At 38.1% G+C, this 4,980-nt stretch overlaps 1 long non-coding RNA gene across 1 annotated transcript; it reads left to right on the top strand.

Moving 5' to 3' along the window:
- Window positions 1-1,998: 1,998 nt before the first annotated feature.
- Window positions 1,999-3,753, top strand: LOC131646268 (uncharacterized). The gene is made up of 4 exons (XR_009297384.1): window positions 1,999-2,204; window positions 2,299-2,515; window positions 2,609-2,770; window positions 2,855-3,753. It is a non-coding gene; the product is annotated as an uncharacterized LOC131646268 (long non-coding RNA).
- Window positions 3,754-4,980: the final 1,227 nt, after the last annotated feature.

The following is a 4,980-nucleotide window of genomic DNA, read 5'->3' on the forward strand; positions in this document are numbered from 1 at the left end:
TAAAAATGCATAAAATCAATGTTAGATTTAGGTTCACTTTACAATAGCTTTGTTACTTTTAGTTGTCAAAAACATGATAAAATCCCTTAACTTTGGTTAGATTTTTTTAGGTAATTGTTGACATTAAAAAAGGCTCATAAAAATAAGTAGACCATAGGTTAACTTTGACACTAATCTTTTGACTTCATAAAGACAATAAAAATACTAGTTTAGACTTATTAGAATGTAGGTTTTTTAAGTACAATTTATACTTGAATTAGGAATCCCCCATAAAAGACTCATAAAAAAATGGTAGTTTTTTTAGTTTCGTTTTTGTACTAATGCTTGAATTGTTTTGTGCTAGTTCCATGTTATTTTTGTATAATTGTTGTGTGATTTTGTTGCTTGTATTTTTGGCCTTATTTTAGGCCTACCTTGTTAATACTACTTATATGCTTCTCTTAGAATTTATCCCATGTTAACATTAGGATTTAGACTTGTATAGACAACTTAGTTTAGAATTTAGGATTAGTTCCCTATTGCATTCTTTTCTCTTTTCAACTTTTAAAAAACTTAATAAAAGGAAGATGCGAATCACATTAAGAAAGTGATAGAGAAATGAGTGGGATTCATTCCCTAATCTGTTTCTCAATCACTTAGTGGCATAGAAATGAGTGGGATTCATTCCCTAATCTGTTTCTCGGTCACTACTTAATGGGAGAGAGATGAGTGGGATTCATTCCCTAATCTGTTTCTCAAACATTAATTAATGGGAGAGAAATGAGTGGGATTCATTCCCTAATCTGTTTCTCGAACATTACATAATGGGATAGAAGTGAGTGGGATTCATTCCCTAATCTGCTTCTCGATCATTATACATTTTTATGTGATTTGAATCGCAAAGTAAATTCCCTTAAAAAATACACAACCAAAAACACTTAAAACACCTAACAATGGTTCAAATTAAAACAAAGTAGAGAAAGTGGTGAGTGGCCCGGTATTGGGAACTGTTCATCACTCATCTACGCTAAAAGACACAAACCAATCATCTCTTTTCCTTCTTTCTAAGGGAATTGTTATTTCCGCTCGAACGCATCGTAGGCGATCCCTTATGCAAGAGCGTGAACGTTAACTCCGCCCAACTAAAAAACACAAAAACAAACAGAAAATCGTGCGCCGAGCTACGATAACTCTGATTCCTGAAAAGGATACGTAGGCAGCGGGGTAGGGCCCGTGCGAGTACAATTCTTTATTTTCCCTACATTTTGCATTCATTTTGCATATAGACATAGACATAGTACACACCCTTTAGATAGAAACAAACATAGGTGGATACCATCGAGTACGATGGGCGTGAGGGGTGCTAATACCTTCCCCTTGCGTAACCGACTCCCGTACCTAGATTCTCTGGTAGCAAGACCCTGTTCTGATCCTTTGTTAGGTTTTCTGATATTCCTTTCCCTTATGGGATAAATATATTGGTGGCGACTCTGTTCATTTTTCGCGAGCGTGCGACACAAAGATCAATGTCTTTTTCATACATTTTGTTATACTAAAAATAATGGAACACAAACTAATTAAAAAAATTAAATCTAATATGAATTTATATTGGATCCAGGGGGTTTATTACAGAAATTGGGTGCTGCCAGCAATGAGGGCGCAGGCCCACTGAGTCTAGCCCAATAGCTTTTTTGTTATAGTTTTCTTATGTGCCAAAAATTGAGGCGTTGGGCTCAGGACAGGGGGGGGGGTAAGCAATAGCAATTCTTTTGGACATGGCATGGCCCAAGGTTGTAGGACTCAAATCCATCTTTTGTTTGATCCACATTTTTATATCATTCCAAGTCAATGATTCGATTAACAGATTTATTACTCACATTAATCAACTCTTAATCAGATTGAAATCACAATTAACACACAATTGAAATTAGAAAAGGATTAGGTTTACATTTCAACGTGACGCATTAGCTTCTTCCCCCTTTCTCAATTCAGACGGCGGCGCGACGGCGACGGATCTCAACTTTGCCTCTCATCTCACTCGCATCTCTCCGCTCATCATCTCTCACGTTCTTCAGATCTCAAACTCTGGCTCTCATCTCCGATTCAACTCCGTCCACCATTAAAGTAAACGACGACCACGTCGTCTCGTCGCTATGTGATCAGGATTCGTTCGATGCGTCTTCAATTTGAGGAAGATGATGAAGGATATCTGGAAGAACGCTCAGGTACGTTCGATATCACACTTCCATTTTCTTGCGCTTTCTTCTTTGAGATATGATAACGCGTGCGTCGTAATGATGATTTTGTTCTTGTCCGCAGAGACACGGTTACGTTGTGATGCAGAAGCGAGGAAGGTGGATTGAAATTTGGATGATGTAAGTTCTCGCAGGCTGAGTTTGCAGATGAAGATGCGATGTTGTTGAAGATTGATTGAATCAATGTTTCTGTTGAAGCTTTTTTCTGAGTTTTTCGGTGATTTGGCGTATGAAGAAAATTGAAGCTGTGAAGGATGAAGAAGAGAGAAAGATGTGTATCGGTGAGTTCAATTTTCTTTTTCAGAGAAGTTTGTTACATCTTCTTTTTCTCAAGTCTGTTATCTGTGAATCTTTGTGATGATTGGAGGATGAAGATGATTGCGATGAAGCCATGGAGGTGAAGATTGAAGGTTATGGTGATGGATCTTCCGAGTTTTCTGGTGAGGATTCCATGAAGAAGATAATGAAGATAAAGAGAGAGCGATCAAGGTTTGCAGCGATGTGAGATTTCTGGTTCGGTTCTTTGTGTGATGAAGGTTCAAGATCCAGAAAGTTTTGTTACATCTGTTATCGTTTTCTCTTTTTCTTCTTTTTTTGATTTTGTGTTGATTGAAGAACAGATGAATGAAAATGCCGATTATCTGGTGAATCGAGAATGATTGAAGAGAGTTTTCTTATGATATGTGAATTGTGGAAGATTGGAAAAGATGAAGATGAGGATGGTTTCAAGATCGTGAATGGAGAGAGTTTGTTACCATTTTCAATTCTGTTATACTGAGTTCTCCCCCTGATTTCTGTTATGTGAAAGTTTTATTCCCCTCTGCTGAGCTGTTCTTTTCTGTTCGTATTTTTGCTGCAGGGTCGGTTCATTGATTATACAGGATTGAGATTCGGTTTTCCTTGGAGCTGCTGGTTTATTTGTGTAAAGGGCTGAACCAGTTTTATGCGTAATTTCGTGAAGAATTTTGTAATACCTTCCATGGTTAATGAAATTTGCAATGAGCTTTGAGGCGGACTTGAATCGGTTTGGCGGTGCACATGGGGATGGCTTAGGAAATCAGGATCAATTTGTCTTTGTTTAGGAAGAGTTTGTAATGTTCAATGGGTTTTTTTGTAATAGGTTTTATTGTAAAGGATTTTGAAACGATATTTGAAGGATGTAATCAAGAAATTAGATTCTGAACATGATTTTTTTGTATAATTTTTGTAATGAAATGTGCTTGGACTTTTATGAATGTATGGACTTTTGTATATTTGAATTTGGATTTTGAATGATGATTAACACAAAGATGAGTAGAACTTGAACAAATGAATGATTGAGTGAACTTGAATAAAATTCATCAATACTTAATGAGTCCTTTTTTATGAGTGAATTCCAATCCACTTGCAACTTCAATGGACCCCCAACTCTATTTAATAGCATCAATCTAACTCAAACTTGCACGGGGAGCCACCAATAAATCGCAAGTATAATGTCGCCACGGACACAATGCTCTCTTTTAAGCTCATACCCTTTTATTATGACTCACTATCTTGCAATTCACCCCACAAACCTCTTGAATTAATGATCTCGAAATAACGGAACTCTTTATTTTTTCTCGATTTTCGAACGACGAAATAAAGGTCATTCATAACTTATAGCATGTATAAAGAGGGAAAATTTTAGGGTGAAACACCTTCAACGCCATGTTTGTTTAAAACTCTTGTGTGTGCATTCATGCATTCATGAATCATTCATTAATAACAACTAAAAACAAAAGAGTCTTTTTCGAGTCGTTTTTCAAGGAAACTAAATAACGAACGTTTTAAACTTCAGAGAAAGAGAGAAACAGAGAAAGGACTTAAGGATCTATACCATGGATTATGGGAGAAAGAGAGCTAGGAAATACACCTTCAAGATTCCCCAGGTCGAGGAACTGGGAAAGCTCGGAAAACTGGTGGTTAACCCCCAGGCTTTCAAGGAGAAGTATGGAAAACTTCTGCCTTGGCTCAATACCAACATTGTGGATGGGATCCTTCCCACCTTGGTACAATTTTACGATCCAACGTATCACTGCTTCACCTTTCCAGATTATCAGCTCATGCCTACGTTGGAGGAGTACTCTCGTCTGATTGGAATACCCGTGTACGCGCAAGATCCGTACTCCGGTTTGGAAAAGAATCCTGACGACATTATCATTGCTGCAACTACTCCTTTGAACGTAGTCGACATCAGAACTCATATGGTGAGTAGAGGAGGAATTCAAGGATTGCCCTCCAAATTCCTGTTTAATCAAGCTCGGTACTTCGTCAGCATCCAAGATATGAGCGCTTTTGAGGAAATCTTGGCTTTGCTTATCTACGGATTGTTTTTGTTCCTTAACATTAACGATTTCGTCGACATCAACGCAATTAAGCTCTTCTTAATTGGAAATCCAGTTCCAACCTTGCTTGCGGATGCTTATCACTCTGTGCATTCAAGAAACCTGCAGCGAGGAGGATTAATCACATGCTGCGTACCGTTGTTATACGGATGGTTCGTTTCGCACCTGCCGAAGTCTAGCACTTTCTGGAGCATGAGGGATGGCCTTTACTGGTCACAGAAAATCATGTCCCTCACTCATACGGATATTGAGTGGTGTAGTCCTGATAACGACGAAACCAAGATCATCTTCAGTTGCGGAAGTTTTCCCAACATACCCCTTATTGGAACTAAGGGAGGAATCAGTTACAATCCAGCTTTAGCCCGTCGTCAATACGACTATCC

Source organism: Vicia villosa, linkage group LG2, assembly GCF_029867415.1.
Source record: "Vicia villosa cultivar HV-30 ecotype Madison, WI linkage group LG2, Vvil1.0, whole genome shotgun sequence".
NCBI classification, from domain to species: Eukaryota; Viridiplantae; Streptophyta; class Magnoliopsida; order Fabales; family Fabaceae; genus Vicia; species Vicia villosa.